The 18,850-nt window shown below is 34.3% G+C and overlaps 1 long non-coding RNA gene across 1 annotated transcript; it reads left to right on the plus strand.

Annotated features, from left to right (window-relative positions):
* The first annotated feature begins 1,876 nt into the window (after positions 1-1,876).
* LOC104096248 (uncharacterized) lies at positions 1,877-8,201 on the plus strand. The gene is made up of 3 exons (XR_011415218.1): positions 1,877-2,008; positions 2,156-2,218; positions 7,931-8,201. It is a non-coding gene; the product is annotated as an uncharacterized lncRNA (long non-coding RNA).
* Positions 8,202-18,850: the final 10,649 nt, after the last annotated feature.

Here is an 18,850-nt window from a genome sequence, read left to right on the forward strand (position 1 = left end):
TGTGTCTATTATCCATACCTAATCCTCCTTAAAGATATTTTTTTGGCCGAGAAAAAAACCCTTTATCAGAAATCTGGTTGCTTTCTGTTGTTTTCTGCTTGTTGGTTGAGTCAGTTATTCAATAATATCTTACGGTAAATAAAAGATAAAAAGGGTAAAGATAACCTTTTAATTTTTAAATAAGGATGGGAAGTTAAAATTCACTCTTTTTCTGGTACTAATTTCTATGTACGTGCTTTGCACGTAAATTTTTTATCAGTTATTTAAATAAAAATATAACACATTAAATTGTTAAAAAGCTACATATAAAAGAAAAAAGACTCCTTTGTAAAGCATTGCTATAAAAAATTGCAACAATCATTTAAATATTGTAAACAATATTATTAAATTACCATAATACTGAATACAAAATGATTGGATATAACTTGGACCTAGAAAGATGATCGTTTAGTTAAGTTAATTAGTTTTTGTATGTATTATGCAAAATATGCAATGTGAATGATCATGTTTTACCTGAGATTTTTAATGAGGATGATGTTTTTAGTGTTTGTTTCCTTTTGTCGCTCTCGCTATGGTTTCTGACCAAATATTTTGTTGTCGATTTTGATACTCGTTTTGAAAGTGCAATATAAAATTATTTGTGTGAAACAAATATAGTTTTAAAACGCCACTAACTATTTCTATTGTCTGATGCTTGGATATAGGTGTTTCATCACAGATTATTAATTTTTTTCTTGTTAATTTAGTATTATCACTCTGGTTTGACATATGTGTGATCTTATGTCACGCCTCAAATATGAAGGAGCAAAATACGGTACTCAATGTCTTAAAACTTGTGACCAAATAAACCAACATCAATTTCATTCTTAGATGATATGACACAACTCATTGATTATTTATTATCATGCTAAGAACATTTGCACTTTTAATTTTACCATTGCTTCTCGTATAAATAGAGTATTTATCGTTTTCTTATATTAATGTATTACTGTATAGTCAGAGTTAGTAGTTACTACATCAACCATCCATCATGCATGGATATTTTTCACAAAATATCTTATTTTGGTTTTGAGGCTACATAACATGCTACAAATAATCTCATAAAGCTGAATTCACCAGTAAATTAATATTAAGGTTAGTTGTAAAAATTCGATGACTTGTCACTTTTTTTAATTTACATCTTCAATCAAGCATTAGTTTGTGTCTAATGAAGTAGAAAACAAACTCTGGGATATATTAATCCGTATCAATACCTCTTTCCTTGTGAAATTTTTTTTATAATAAATGATTATATATATAGTTATAAAATAAATAAAAGGGTGTGAATATATCTATGATTTTTGAAGTTCAATTCCCTCCATTATACCGTTATTTTTAATTTTAAATATTATTTAGTCCATAAAATAAGTAGTGATTTCATTTCTATCATCAACTGGCCATTTTATTAAAATCAGGATTTAGTTAAACCATTTGGTATTAATGTCTTTTTTATATTAGTTAAACATTATCTAATGTATAAAACAAATATGAATTTCACTAAAACATTGACTAATATTGTAACACTCCTCAAATCTATAAAAGTTTCAAGAATCGCTAAATATAGAATTTAATTTTTTTAATTTTTTTTTGCATCTTAAATTATACTGCTATTACGGATTTAAACCCTTGTGATTGATTTTGAGTTACTTCTCTATTTATAAATAATTGGATATACAATTAGGGGAATATTAATAATTTTAATGTTATTAATTATTAAAATTAGGTATAATTAAATACTAGTTAAAGTCAAAATAAAAAAAGGAAAACAAAAGAAAAAGGGCACGTGAGCCTTAAGCCCATAAAGGGCTCCTAGCAGGCAAAAGCGTGACAAGCCTTAGCCCTTTAAGGCAAAGGAACAAAGGGCTTTAAGAATTGAATAGAAACAGAACACAGTGTTGTTCACGCAAGGCATGCAGTCATCAAAAATAAAATTCTAGGTTCTTTGCCAATCACTAATTCCTGAACTCAGGTATGTAAAATTTTCTATTGTCAATTATCCTACAGTGGTAATAAGTAAGAATTGAATAGTTAATTCCCTTCTTCCTCTATATCAACAGTAAATTACATGCTTAGGTGTGAAATTTTAAAATTAATTAAAATTCACTCGTTATTGTAGAATCAATTATTTGACGGGTATAAATTGGACTGGGGCCTACGTATTGGCTCAAGGAGTTTTGAGGTAAGTTGATATAATCCTTTACTAAAGTAGTTTAACTCACAAAAGGACGCATACAAGGTGTTTGATGAATTGCTTAAAAGAGTTTATATGTACTTAATTAGAACGAGTGAGTACCTATTAACTTAGAATTGTTCTAGCTAAAGTTTAGATGATTTATTATTATATACGTGCATAAATTTTCAGATTTTTGTGTTATTCTTATATGCCATTTTCATGTTGAAAATTCATGAAGGAGCAAGAATCTTTAGATATACTTTTAAATATTTATTTCATTCTTATGACATGCTTTACAATTAAGGATTCGAGTATGAGTATATATAGGATGTTTCAAAAAAGATTTAGACTTGAAAAGTCACAAGAAGAAGTTTTAAAAAGAAAATATTTTTTGAAGTATCCTCTATTCTGAGAAGGGGTCATCGTCCAGGCCGAGGGTCCTAATCAAGGCGTTGACTTCCTGAAACTACTTGTGCCAAAGTAGGGAGCACACGAGCCGAGGGTCTCGTTGCTGAGAATTTACACATGAGCACTGAGAACCATGAAGCGAGTGACACCTCGTGGAGTAGGCCTATTCGATCAGGTTGGGATCGAACTCGTACCGATCACACGGTGACTGAGACAGAATTAAGTCAGGATAGTTGGAACTCCCGAAGTATAAAGTGAAGTATTTTTTTTTATAAGAAAGAAGAAGAAAAGAATTTCTTTTAGAATATTCATAAACTGCTATTATGCAATTATTTTAGAAATCTTCTTAGAAGCTGTATGTCTTCCATGCATTTAGAATCTTTGATCATAATGTATACTTTATTAATGTTTATTCCCATGTCGTTGAGACTCACTGAGTACAATGGATGGTACTGATGTTCTCTTTTGGGAACCTACGTTGGTCTGCGGTACAACATAGGAACTGGTTTTGCAGGCGATCAGGCTACGAGTTAGGACTTCCCTCACTTCTAGTGCTATTAGTGAGCTCCGCTTTTGTTCGTGGAGTACTCCTTTGAGTCGTGATTATTTAGCTATTTCTTTGCTTACTTAGAGAACTGGACAGAAAATCTCATGTCCTGAGCAGTACGTCAGTTTATCAGTAGAAGCTTCATAGACAAAATCGGTGGGTTAAGATTCAGATGTTTTTGACAATAACTTAGCAGTATTTCATTGGTTACTACGAATAAAGTTTTGGAGTTGGTCTATTTTAGATATTTAAATTAATTAAAAGTATTTGGTTAAAGTATTGCCTAGTTCAATATAAAGTTTGAAGTTATAATAGATTTGATAGGCGCAGATGGTTCGCTCGGTCACGTTTAGTGATCGGGTACCGGTCTCGGCTTGTTCAGAAAATGGGTCGTGATAAACTTGGTATCAGAGCCTCAGGTTTATGGTATCTAGTGAAGGCATAAAAGTAGATCCTCAGAAGACAGAAGCAGTCAAGAATTGGCCTAGGCCGACAACGCCAACCGAAATCAGGAGTTTTTTGGGATTAGCTGGCTACTATAGAAGATTTGTAGATGGATTTTCCTCACTTGCACCTCCATTAACTAAGTTGACTCAGAAAGCAGTTAAGTTCCAGTGGTCACACGCTTGTGAGCAGAGTTTTCAAGAGTTAAAGAAGAGGTTGAGCACTGCACCTGTGTTAACCTTGCCGGCAGGTTCGGGGGAATTCAAAGTGTATTGTGATGCCTCTAGAGTGGGTCTTGGTTGTGTTCTTATGCAAAATGAAAAAGTTATTGCTCATGCTTCCAGGCAGTTAAAGAATCATGAGAAGAGCTACCCCACACGCGACTTGGAGCTTGCAGCAGTGGTGTTTGCATTAAAGATATGACGACACTAATTTATGGCGAGCATTCTGAAGTGTTTACAGATCACAAAAGCCTCCAGTACATTTTCAAGCAAAAAGAATTAAATTTGAGACAAAGAAGGTGGCTCGAGCTATTGAAAGATTATGACATCAATATCCTTTATCACCCGGGCAAAGCTAATGTGGTAGCAAATGCACTTAGTAGGAAGTCAATAGGTGTCTTGGACCATCTTGCAGTACAAAGGCGATCTTTGGGTCGAGAAATTCAAAAACTAGCAAATGATGAAATTAGATTGGATGAGACCGAAGAAGGAGGTATAACTGCTTATGCCTTAGCGCAATCCTCCCTTGTTGTGCATGTTAAGGCTAAGCAAGACGAAGATCCGTACTTACTGAAGTTAAAAGAAGGAGTCAGAAACAAAGAAATCACTGCTTTCACTCTAGGAAGTGACGGAGTTTTGAAGTTGAATGATTGGTTATGTGTGCCTGATGTAGATGGTCTGAGAAAGGCCATAATGGAAGAAGCTCACAGCTCGAGGTACTCTATCCACTTAGGTGCTACAAAAATGTATCTGGACTTGAAAGAGTTGTATTGGTGGAAAGGCATGAAGAAGCAAGTAGCAGGTCATGCGGCTAAATGTTTGAATTGCCAGCAAGTCAAAGCCGAGCATCGGAGGCCTGGTGGCCTAGCTCAAGATATAGAGATACCACAGTGGAAATGAGAGATGATTAATATGGATTTCGTAGTAGGTCTACCTCGCACATACCGTAAGCATGATTCAATTTGGGTTATCGTAGATCGACTCACAAAATCCGCTCATTTCCTACCAGTAAAGATGACAGATTCCGCAGAGCAGTATGCGCAGTTGTACATCAAAGAAATAGTCTGATTGCATGGTACTCTAGTTTCAATCATATCTGATAGAGGCCCTCAATTCACATTGCATTTTTAACAGGCATTTCAGAAAAGATTAGGTACCAAGGTCAATTTGAGCACCGCTTTCCATCCACAGACTGATGGTCAGGCAGAAAAGACCATTCAGACACTCGAAGATATGCTGCGAGCATGTGCTATAGATTTTGGAGGTAATTGGGATGATCATTTGCCACTTATAGAATTTGCTTACAATAACAGCTATCATGTCAGCATTTGTATGGCTCCTTATAAAGCGTTGTATGGGCAAAGATGTAGGTCTCCAGTGGGTTGGTTTGAACCACCAGAGGTGCCGTTGATTGGTCCAGAGTTTGTTTGTGAGGCCTTAGAGAAAGTTCAGCTAATCAGAGAAAGACTGAAAGCGGCTCAGAGTCATCAAAAGTCTTATTCTGACAAGAGGCATCGTGACTTAGAGTTCATGGTTGGTGACAAGGTATTTTTTAAAGTTTCACCAATGAAAGGAGTTATGAGGTTTGGTAAGAAAGGGAAATTTAGTCCTAGATTTATCGGACCTTATGAAATTCTAGAAAAGAAAGGAAACGTGGCTTATGAGCTAGCGCTTCCCTTTGAGTTGTCCTCTATTCATCATGTCTTTCATGTGTCTATGCTTAGAAAGTACATTCATGATGAGTCGCATATAATACCTGCCGATACCATAGAAATTAAAGAAGGCTTGACTTATGAAGAGGTACCTATAGAAATTCTCGATAGGCAAGTAAGAAAGTTGAGAACAAAAGATTTAGCATCGGTAAAAGTTTTGTGGAGTAATCATGATTCAAAAGAGGCTACGTGGGAGGTCGAGGAAGATATGAGGAAGAAATATCCATATTTATTTGAGGAAAAGGTATGTGAACCTAGGTTTGGTTTGGCATTTATATTTTATTTATTAAATACAAGTTAGCATGTGTTTATGTCTTTGCTAAATTATACTTAGTTGTTGAAGTAATTTAGTTTTTATGAGAGTATATTTAGTTATTTAATAATTTAGTGCCATGCTAGAGTACATTTAACTCATTAAAGCGATTTACTTTTGCTAAAGTGTTGTGCTTTAGATTCTTGTTGGTTATTGTGGTACCTCATTGCCGGAGTGTGAGTAATTAATTTATGAGCTGTATATGGTGCCTATGGATGTCTTGTTATGGTATATTTGGTTATTGTTGGTGTAGTTGTGGTATTTATGACAGGGATATTTTTTTGGATAGTCCAATTTACAAGGAAAACTCTGCCGAAATTTTTGAAAATTTAGGGAGTTAGCCAAAATTTTGAGTCCCTTGAAAGAGTGAGTAGTGCTAAGAAAACTTAAGAGGTTCAAGGACCTAAGGAATGATTGTTAGTTTAAGAATAAGGCCCTAGCAACATTCGAGGACAAATGTTTTTAAGGAGGGAAGATTGTAACACTCCTCAAATCTATAAAAGTTTCAAGACACGCTAAATATAGAATTTAATTTAATTTTTTTTTTTTTGCATCTTAAATTATACTTCTATTACGGATTTAAACCCTTGTGATTGATTTTGAATTACTTCTCTATATATAAATAATTGGATATACAATTAGGGAAATATTAATAATTTTAATGTTATTAATTATTAAAAATAGGTATAATTAAATACTAGTTTAGTCCAAAAAAAAAAAAAGGAAAACAAAAGAAAAAGGGCACGTGAGCCTTAAGCCCATAAAGGGCTCCTGGCAGGCAAAAGCGTGACAAGCCTTAGCCCTTTAAGGCAAAGGAACAAAGGGCTTTAAGAATTGAATAGAAACAGAACACTGTTCTGCTCACGCTCACGCAAGGCACGCGGACGCGGACATTAAAAATAAAACTTTAGGATTCTTTACCAATCACTAATTCCTGAACTTAGGTATGTAAAATTCTCTATTGTCAATTATCCTACAATGGTAATAAGTAAAAATTGAATAGTTAATTCCCTTCTTCCTCTATATCAACAGTAAATTCTATGCTTAGGTGTGAAACTTTAAAATTAATTAAAATTCACCGATTATTATAGAATCAATTATTTAACGGGTATAAATTGAACTGGGGCCTACATATTGGCTCAAGGAGTTTTGAGGTGAGTTGATATAACTCTTTACTAAAGTGGTTTAACTCACAAAAACACGCATATAAGGTGTTCGATGAATTGCTTAAAAGAGTTTATATGTACTTAATTGGAGCGAGTGAGTACCTATTAACTTAAAATTGTTCTAGCTAACGTTTAGATGATTTATTATGATATACGTGCATAAATTTTCAGATTTTTGTGTTATTCTTATATGCTATTTTCATGTTGAAAATTCATGAAGGAGCAAGAATCTTTAGATATACTTTTGAATATTTATTTTATTTTTATGCCATGCTTTACAATTAAGGATACAAGTATGATTATATATAGGATGTTTTAGAAAAGATTTAGACTTGAAAAGTCACAAGAAGAAGTTTTAGAAAGAAAATATTTTTGGGAGTATCCTCTATTCTGAGAAGGGGTCATCGTCCAGGCCGAGGGTGCTGATCAAGGCGTTGACTTCCTCAAACTACTTGTGCCAAAGTAGGGAGCACACGAGCCAAGGGTCTCGTTGCTGAGAATTTACCTAGCCATCTAAGGTATGACACATGAGCACTGAGAATCATGAATGGAGTGGCACCTCGTGGAGTGGGCCTATTCGATCAGGTTGGGATCGAACCCGTACCGATCACACGGTGACTGAGACAGAATTAAGTCAGGATAGTTGGAACTCCCGAAGTATAAAGTGAAGTATTTTTTTTTTATAAGAAAGAAGAAGAAAAGAATTTCTTTTAGAATATTCATAAACTGCTATTATGCAATTATTTTAGAAATCTTCTTAGAAGCTTTATGTCTTCCATGCATTTAGAATCTTTGCTCGTAATGTATACTTTATTAAAGTTTATTCCCCTGTCGTTGAGACTCACTGAGTACAATGGATGGTACTGACGTTCTCTTTTGGGAACCTACGTTGGTCTATGGTACGTAGGAACCGGTTTTGCAGGCGGGCAGGTTACGGGTTAGGACTTCCCTCACTTCCAGTGCTATTGGTGAGCTCCGCTTTTGTTCGTGGAGTACTCCTTTGAGTCGTAATTATTTAGTTATTTCTTTGCTTACTTAGAGAACTGGCCAGGAAATCTAATGTCCTGAGCAGTGTGTCAGTTTATTAGTAGAGGCTTCATAGACAGTCGGTGGGTTAAGATTCAGATGTTTTTGACAATAACTTAGCAGTATTTCATTGGTTACTACGAATAAAGTTTTGGAGTTGGTCTATTTTAGATATTTAAATTAACTAAAAGTATTTGGTTAAAGTATTGCATGGTTGAATATAAAGTTTGAAGTTATAATAGATTTGATAGGCGTAGATGGTTCGCTCGGTCACGTTTAGTGATCGGGTGCCGGTCTCGGCTTGTTCAGAAAATGGGTCGTGACAAATATGAATTTGTATGGACTTCTAAAAATATAATCAAATGCCAAATTTAATTTTCAACAATTTGAGACATTTATGTCCATGTTGGTAATTAATGGGATGGAGATTTTAGAGCTGGTGGTGATTTCTTTGATAAAAAGGAAAGATCTCCATAAAGAAAAATAGATTGAGAATGACCCATATGTAAAGATCGCATGTTCCATAATATGCACACAATGCATAGTATTATAGCAAGCATACGGTAATATTAAGTTTAATATAATTTTTATTTAATAGGCAAAAAAATAAAAAGGCCCGACAAAGACTTCTTTCCTATTCAAACAAAGATTTGAAAGTCCATGCAAATTTATTCTACTGCACATTGTTAATGTCCAAATAGGATTAGTATGGCACTGGAATATTACAATTTTACGCACCAAGTAATTGTCTTTGTAGAAATATTTTAGAAATATTTTAGAAATATTTTAGTCAACTAATATTGTATTCATTCTTATATAATAATATAAATATAGATATAAATATATAGATATAGATATAGATATAGATATAGATATTTTACGATTAGGTCTCTTTTGGTACCAAATTTGTTTGATGCAAGCACAAAAATTGAAAAAAACGACGCCTTCGTACCATTAAACTCGCTCTCTGCGACTATGTAATCAAAGACAATAAGGGGTCATTTGGTTTGAAAACTAGTTATACATGGATTATAATGTAGGAATTAGTAATGTAAAAATTAATAATACATAAATTAGTAATATATGAATTATTTTTTGTTGGGTGTTTGGTTCATTGTACTGCAAGATATAATTTAAAAAAATTATTTAATTTTTAAACTAAAAAATAAAGCTACATCTATCTTTGCTTTTAGAAAATAAAGATTATGTTATCAAGTTCGTAAGAATGTGAGAATTCCTTTTTTTTAAATGTCCTCAACGAGCTTTTATGCTCATAATACCTACCATTTAAACTCGCTCTCTCATTGAAAGTGTATTTTCTGCTGTATATGCAAAGATGCTTCTCTTCGTATCTAAATCTTATTTTTTAGAATAAAAAAAATTAAAATTCATAGAGTTTTCTCTTTCCTCCTCCCTTTCTTTCTTTCTTTCTTTTTTCTATTTTATTTTATTTTATTTTATTTATTAGCACTTAAGTCCCCACATGTTCTTTTGTCAAGAACATCTTTCTCTATATAAGCGTTAATTTTTTATTTTTTATTTTTTTGTCGTTTAAAGAATTTAAAATTTGAAATGGAACTGATCTCAGGAGTTGGGGCAGAGGCAGAGGCAGATCCAGTATTTAAAGTTTATAGGTTCAAATTTTAGGTTTTTAGCATTGAACCTATTATAATTTTAAATTTATGGGTTCATCTCTACTACTTATTATAATTTTAATAAATTTTTACACCTAAATTTATATTTCGTGTCGAAAGTTTTGAGTTCAATTGAACCCGTACCTATAACGATACATCCGTTCCTGGTTTGGGGCACCAAATGAGAGAAAAAGAACAGCTATTTGCGAATGCAAAAGGACAGTTTAGTTTAGACCTTGACGAAGACCAACCCAGAAAAAAAAAAAAAAAAAAGACGAAACTTATTTACACGTTCAAATAGCTACCTAAAAGCTCTCTTCAAACCTTTTGGAAGGAAAATAAGATGATTTTCTTTTTTGGGAATTTGTGCTCTTGGATAAGTTTTGGCAAACAAAAGGGGTCACTTTTTCTGTTAAAACTTTGAAATCAAGAAACACTTGAAAAACTCCTAAAAGCTAGCTTTTTTAATTTTTAATTTTTTCCTAAACCTAAAACAAATTTCAAAGTTTTAAATTTTTTTTTTTTTTTTTTTTTTTTTTTGCAAAAAGTATCAAACAAACACAACTTCAAAACTTGGCCAAAAAATCTTTTACCTTATTTTTCTTCTAAACGGCACCTTGAGTAATCATTACGACAGTGATTTAATTTATTTACTAATTACTTATTTGTTTCCTTAATGGATTTTTTTTTTCAAAATTTCTTTAATTCATTAATTAAGAAACACTAGATGTCATATATCCCCGGTGGGAGCCCCTTAACCTTTAAGGATTATCGTTCTTATTCAAAAGATAGAGACGGTATTGTTTCCTAACTTTTTAAAAAAAAAAAAATTGTTTTGGTGACATTGTGAATTACCATTAATATCAATCAAACAGTTATAAACTAAAGAGCACCTCCTCACAAGAAACTGTGAGCAATGGCCTCAGCATATCTGAACTATACAACTATTGTCTGAAAACCACTACATTTCCGTGCTTTCCTTGAGTTCGTACACACTTTCAGCCTATCTATTTCTTCTTTTTTAATCTGTACAACTGTAACCTCAGTATTTACATTAGTTCCTCTAAAAAAAAAAATCAATTTCTAGCTTTTCGGGTGTGGTAGATGAGTGCTTCCAGAATAGCTGCAACTACTTCCTTTTTGAATTGCTTCCATTTCTCCTTTTTTTTATACTCCTTAGAACTAGGGCCACATCTCCTCCAGCCAATTGAATACCAGCCCATTGCATTACGGTAACTCTCACTTCTTTAGACCAACTACACTCCATAAACAGGTGATGGGCAGTTTCATCAACCTGATCATTGCACATACAGGAATTGGTATCATTGACTGGGATGTGCAACTGTTGTAATCTTTCCCTTGTTAGCAACCTGTTTTGATAGGCCAGCCAAGTGTCTGTGTTTAGGCTGAGCAATTGCATTCCAAATAAGGTGAGCAGTTTCTAGTTTCCTGTGATTTCCAATAATAGCCAGGTTACTCTTTGTAATTGAGTATTGTCCTGAATGGCTTAAGATGTACTGATCTTGCTGAAACCAGTTATGCATTTCCTGCTTCAAATTATTTAAGGGAAAATTTCACATAAAAACATCTGGGCTCCCTACTTTTTAATTTTATAGCCCATATTTCAATTTACAACCAACTAGCCCAAAAATAATAGGCTAAGATTCAACATCCAACTCCAATAGGTTCTCGAAATTACAATTCAATTTTTAAAAAAGATTGCTCAAGTTTTTAAGTTAATTTTAGAATAAGTAACTGTGACTCAAATATTAGTTCAACAAACCAAATCCATTTCGGCGGTGAAAATTAGATTTTTAACAAGCTTAAATATGTGGGTTTAAATTTCGAATTTGATTTGTGAGAAATTTGGAGTGAGTGTTATTTAAACTTGTTAGAAATAGTATAAGGAGGTTGTATATAAAATTTGAAGTCATTTAATGGAGATTTGGACTGGTTTTAAACAAGAATTGCAACTGAAAATCGTGAAAGAAATTCGTCTACAGAAGCTTATATAAAGGTGTATAAAAGTGTATAAGATGTGTTTATACACTCATATACACTATTATACAAGATTATACATAATTATATAAAAAAAACTGACTTCGTCTTGTTCCTTGCGTTTTTTCTAAAATTTAACTCAAATCTTGCTCAAATGTACTCCAAATTACTTCAAATTTAAATTTTGAACTCCTTTTGATATTTTCAATCAATTGGAACAACATCCAATCCAAACAACTAACAAACTCAAAAAAAATCCTATTTTCGAAAGCGACACTTTGAATGGCCTTCAATGGTGGACTTCTACTCTTCAATTTTCTTACATTACAACTGGTGACACAATGGGAGAAGCAGTAATGGCGGACGACCCCTTGAAACATATGTAGAAGAAGTGAGAAGAAGAGAGAGTGAAATCCAAAAAAATGAATTATCGTTACTAATTTACTATGGGCTAACAGGTGAAAAGAAAATTTCAAAATATGTACAACCTGGACCAAACCAGGTTAGGGCTTCAAATATAGGTCATTTTCGGATGAGCTGTAGGCTCAGGTGATATCTGATGTAATTTTGTCATGATTTAACTTTCTCCAATACCAGCTACTGTCCTGAGGGGATGTATTAGTCCAGATACTTGAATCTGATTTTATATATAGTCCATGTACCAATTTCACCCACAACCTGTCCTTTTTCACAATAAGTTGCCAAAGCAACTTCCCAACTGAAGCCTTATTCCACTCCTTACACTAGGGCTGTTCATTTGGATTGGATATCCGAAATCTGAACTAATCCGTTCAATTTCGGATTTTGAATTTCGGATTGGATCAAATTTCAGATTGTGTTTATTAAAATTTCGGATTTTAGATTGTTATAATTTTTATACGATCCGATCCAAAATCCGAAATTATTAGGATATTTATAAATTTTAAACTTTAATTCGGAGAATTAGTACTTCCTTTTCATTTTTCTCCAATTTATTACCTTTACAATTGATGAATTTAGCTCTATTGGCACCATAGTACTCTCATAATTGTATAAACATGAATTTTTTTTAGTGTACTGCCTCTTTTACAAAGAAAATATATATATGAATTTGCAACTTTGAGGCATAATAATCCGATCCGAAATTTAAAATTCCGATCCGATCCAAACTTTAAAATTCGATCCGATCCGATATTAATTCGGATCGGATTCGAATTGCATTTTCTAGAATCCGAAATTCGAAAATTCGATCCAAAATGTGCTAAATGCGATCTGATCGGATCCATGCACATCCCTACCTTACACCTTTTAACATTCAAACCTCCACAACATTTTGGCAAGCAAACTTTATCCCAAGCTACTAGAGAGATCTTCCTCTTCTCATCATACCTCCCCATAGGAAAACTTTGCAGATCCTGTCCACTTCTTTTATACACTCTGTGGGAGAATGAAAATTGAACCCCAAAAACTATGGATATAGAATATGGCAGAGTTGATCACTTGAAGTCTGCCAGTATATGGAAGTTTCCTATAGTAGCCAAATTTGATTCTGCTAGTAATCTTGTTAACCAATTGATGACATTCTAATTTACTCCACTTCTTAGGTGATAGAGAAAGTCCAAGGTATCTAATGGGAAATGATCCTTCACTGAAGCCTACTATATCCAACAGCTCTTTTTTGTCCTCCTCAGATATCCCGGCCTTATTAGCAACTAGTATTCTGGTATTCCGAATTTAATCGTATTCTGGATTTGTCCATATTAGCAACTAGTCGTGAGACCTTGCTAAAGTGTGTTAAAGCTTCAACCACTCTTTTCACTGATCCCACCTCACCTTTGCAGAATAAAATTAAATCATCAGCAAAGATCAAGTGTGTGAGCCTCAACTTCTTACACATTGGATACATATAAAAATCAGGCAGGCTACCCGTGCTTTTGAACACCCTTGACAGGTACTTCATTATTAGAATAAATAGTAGTGGTGATATATGATCATCATGTCATAATTCTTTTCTAACTTCAAAGTAGCCATGTCTCTCCCCATTCATATTAACAGAGAACTTAGGGGTTGACACACAATTCATTATCAATATGATGAACTTAGTTGGGAAACCTAGCCCATGCAGTACCTCTGTCAAGAAATCCTAGCTGACCGTGTCATATGCTTTCCTCAGATCAATTTTCATCAAGCATCTAGGTGTAGTTTTTCTATTGTAGTGCCTTAGTAAATCATGACAAATTAGCACATTATGGAGCATTGATCTTTCTGGCACAAAAGCTGACTGGTTGTCTACCACAAGCTCATTCAGTGCATCCTTAAGTCTACTACAAATCATCTTGGAGATGCATTTATAAAGTACATTGCAATAGGAGATTGGTCTGAATTGACTAGCTGCTTCTGGTTCTAGTATTTTAGGAATCAAAGTTATGCAAGTGGCATTCAATTATTTCAGTAGTTTGCCATTCTGAAAGTAATCCAATATGGCAGTAGATATGTCTACACCTATAATTAACCAAGCAGCCTTAAAGAACCCACTGCTATAGCCATCTGGCCCAGGGCTCTTGTTGCTCTCTATCTGAAATATAGCTCTTTTAACCTATCTTTTTTCAAAAGGCTTCAACAGCTAAATTAAATGGTCACCTGATAAGATTGGTCCATTAGCTAGGAATTCCTTAACAACTTCTTCTCTATAATCAGCCTCATGCCCCAGTAGATCTTCATAATAGTCTACAAACATTTGTGCAATTGTATCTGGATTGGATTGCCAATTACCCTGTGCATCTTTCAATTGAGTCACACTTTGAGGTTGTCGTGCTTGACAACTGAGTGAAAATAGCCAGTGTTATCATCTCCCAGCTTTATCCAATTGGCTTTGCTCTTCTGCTGCAAATATACCTCTGTTAGGTATGAGGACCTCCTGAACTTTTGGTACGTCTAAAATTCATCCTGTTGGAGACTCTTTATCTGCAGATGCAACTGCTTTTGTGCTTGAATGAGGGACTCTCTATCTTACTTAGCTTATGTCTCAATGTTCCTAAAATATTGAAGAAATTCACCACATCTGCCCATGTAACATGATTTTCACCAATTCTATCTTCCATGTGTACATAGTTAAAGTCCCCTACAACTATCCATGGCTTAGTACAGCCACACAATTAGTTCACTAAATATTTCCATAACCCTTTTCTTTCCTCTCTTGTATTAAATGCATACACAAATGAGATTCCAAATTTCATTTGCAAAGGAACATAGAATACCTCACATGATACAACTTGAACAGTAATAAGTACTGGAGTGACTCTATAACCATTGTAGTGAGAGTTGAGGTTGGTGATATATGACTAACCATTGAACATCTTCCCTACAATCTGATCCACCCTATCTTTCTTTACTTTAGTTTCTAACAGCCCAATTATTCCAGGTTTTTCTTCATGGCAGAGGAGATGCACCTCCCTCTACTTATTTGGGGCATTTATCCCCCTTACATTCCATGCTAGGCAATTAACCATCCCTAGCATGAGGGATGACCTGATCTCCCATATTCTCTTTATCTTCAGCTACATTAAGCTTCATAGTGTCTAGCTTATTTAATACCTGAAATGAATTACTACTCTCAATAGCCTGGCCCTTACTTTTTTGACTTTTACCAATTCCTCCAGGAGTAATCCACCATATATTTAAATTGACCTCCTGCAATACACTGCTCGATTGTCATTGTATTTGCTTTCTTGTTGTATCAGTTTGCTCTTCTGTTGTGCCAGTTTGCATAACTGGTACTCTAGGCTCCTTAGGTCCCTGTTTCTTAGTCTCCTTCTGTATTGGTTTAGGAGGAGGATTCTTTTTCCTACAAATTTCCTCTGAATAGCCATATTTCCTACAAAATTGGCATAGAGTAGGCTTCCAATCGTAGGTGACCTTCTGCCCTACAATATGTGTCCCCTTTCATTTCTAAAGAGGATGGTATCTGGCAGTTTTGCATCCATATCCACTTCCACCAATAGCCTAGCAAATTTCAACTCTATCTTCCTCTCAGTATTTTGGTCCACCATTAAAGGCTTCCCTACCAAGCTACCTATTTTACTCGATCATTTTTTGCTCCAATACTTGAAGTCCAGACCTGGTAGTTTTATCCAAATTGGAATTGTATACAGTTCCTCCTTTGTGAACTCCATGTCAGAGATTCCAAGCTTTCACAATGAAGGCTTGTTATCGAAGTGGTAAATGCCACATTGCACAACATCATTCTTGCCCAGTTCAGTGTCAAATCTAACCAACACAATCCCATTCTTCAACATGACAATCTTATTCAAGCCATATTTACCCCATAGCCTCTGAACATACCCCTTTAATAACAGCAAAAGGGGGATAGGCTCCTAGGACATAGCAAATAACATCATTTTTCCAGTATTCTACTTACGATTCTATATCCTCCAATTCTAATTCAACTATGTTCGAATCTTCTTGTACAGTTGGAGATACATATTCTAATTTGAATTAATACTGCATTAGAGATTTTAGAAATATCAAAGTTGTCCCATACCGAGGTTTTCTTCGCAGTCGATTCCTCCTCTTCCACCTGGTCCGCCCATGATTTCAACTCTTAAAAGTTAAGGGATATATTAAGAGGAATTTACTCAAAAAAAGTTTATACATTGAGAATGTACTGCTCGCTTATTTGAATGATTCCAAATTTAATCACTAAAATTTTGTTCCTTTTTGAATGTAGGCGCTCTTTTTTTTCGTCTTGGTCTAAAGTGGGCTTGAGTTCAGTTGGAACCTGCAATTTCTAAAAGACACAGAATTAATCTATTTAACAATTAAAGTTAAAAAGAAACTTAGAACATCCTATTACTATATGACATTAATGCAATCTATTTCTGTTACTTCATGTCTTTTCTCAATTATCAGTCAATTATAAAAAATAGAGCATTGATCATCACTAAAGTGACATTTTTTAATGTTTCCTACGTACTATAATTTTAGAATTGAAAGAAGTATACATACTTTTATTTGGATGTACTCATTGATGTAACATTAACATAATGACAAAAGATTTTCTCATTTCCCTTATCAGAAGCAAGTGACAATTGAAATGTCCAGATCTTAGCTTTGAGTGGAGGAGTTTTGAGATACGTGAATTATTACCTCAAGTTATATCGTAGGAGGACGCATGAAACTTTTATTGAAGGTCAACCATGTATGGAATATAGCATAGCAAATAGTAAAAGTAAAGTATTAATATTCTGTATTCGAAAATATATTTAAAAATAAAAAAAATTATATAAAACCAGAATGTTGAAGAACAGAATTATTCCGAACCTACTGAATTCATAGTGTTTTTTTAAGGAACTTAATCCCCTCCTAGTACCTGAGGTTTAGGATTATTTCCTCCTATGATATAACGGATTACCAATACTGGTGTAGCGGTACTTCAAACCCCAATGACAACAAACGTAAAGAACAATAGTAAATCACACTTACTGCTTTCTTTTCTGTTAAAACAATGGAGAAATGAGAAGGAGAAAAAATGTTGGGTTATACTGAAGAGTTACAACTCTTCATGTAAGGTTGCAACTCAAAATGGCTGTTTTATAAAATGGCCATTTATGCAAACCGCCAAATTCAAATTATAACGGAAAAATTAAAACGAAGAAAAATTGGATTACCGTTATAGAAACGGTCTAATTTGGATTAATTAATATTGCGTTAATATTAACAAATAAATTTGGTCCAAAAAATCAATCAATCAATCAAATCATTTGACCACCCAACGAGCGGCGACGACGACGACGACGACGACGCGAGGCTTGCCTTATTCTCAACGCTTTAAGAACTAGAAGAAGTGCAATTGTATATATATCCATCAAAACTCTTTTCCTCCTCCAATATGGGACAATGTCCCTTTGTTAAAGAGGAAAATTCAAAAAAAATTCATTTTCCCTCAATGTCCCATTCACTCTATTTTAAGCTCTAAGAAGCTTAAACCCAATAATCCCCCACATGAATGGAGAATGGCTATATCACGGAAATATGCAAGAAAAACTGTGTGATTTACAAGCAAGGATTAATCGCATCTGAATAAGTAGGTTTCCCTTTGAACTTTCCGTAGCGAACTTATGTCGGATCTACTCGATCAATCAGTAGATTTGATATCTTTGAACCGTCGAACTTTCGTGTATACCTAGACAACCATAAGTCACACAATCAACCCTTAACCGTCTTTGGTTCTCATTGTTGTGTTTTTTTTAGCCATGAACATCGCCTGGTTTCATAAGTACGTAGAGAACTGGCCTTGCAAAATTCTCCTTGAAGCGGCTAACACTTCACACTTACATACGTGATTCCTAAACATGTCATCCCGTAGATACACTCTTTGATATACCTCGTATCAAATTTAGAAATCATGAAAAAGCCTTACTGTTTTATCTGTGGTACTGAACATTGTCACATCACGAGAATGGACCAAAAATTTTAGTTGACAATGTTGAACCATCATTAATGACTTTGTTTGATCTCCTTGAACCTAAATCTTGGAATCTCCAGTCTTCTAGATAGAGTTACCATCATAATGACTTGTCCTCGATCACAGTCTCATCCCCCTCGATAATCTTTCAATTACCTCTCTAGTTAGGCCTTTTGCAAGTGGATTTGACACATTGTCGCTTGACTTTACGTAGTCAATTGCGATGATCCCCCTAGAGAGTAGTTGCCTAACGGTTTTATGTCTTTGTTGTATATGACGAGATTTACCATTATACATAACGCTCCCAACCTTTTCAATTGCCGCTTGACTATCGCAATGTATGCATTTGGTGCCAACGGTTTGGGCCAAAATAGAATATCTTCCAAGAAATTCCAGAGCCATTCAGCTTCTTCACCGTCTTTATCTAAAGCTATAAATTCAGCCTCCATTGTAGAGCGGGCAATACACGTTTATTTGGACGACTTTCAAGATACCGCTCATCTACCAATAGTGAATATATATCCACTTGTGGACTTAGAATCAGTTGAACCGGTGATTCAAATTGCATCACAGTATCCCTCAATCACCGCAAGATAATTACTGTAGTGCAAAATAAAGTCTTGGGTATGTTTTAAATATCCCAAAACTCATTTCATTCCCATCCAATGAGATTGACCTGGATTACTCATTTATCGACTTAATTTACTTATAGCACAATCTATATCTG

The sequence above is a fragment of the Nicotiana tomentosiformis genome, chromosome 3 (genome assembly GCF_000390325.3).
Source record: "Nicotiana tomentosiformis chromosome 3, ASM39032v3, whole genome shotgun sequence".
NCBI lineage: Eukaryota > Viridiplantae > Streptophyta > Magnoliopsida > Solanales > Solanaceae > Nicotiana > Nicotiana tomentosiformis.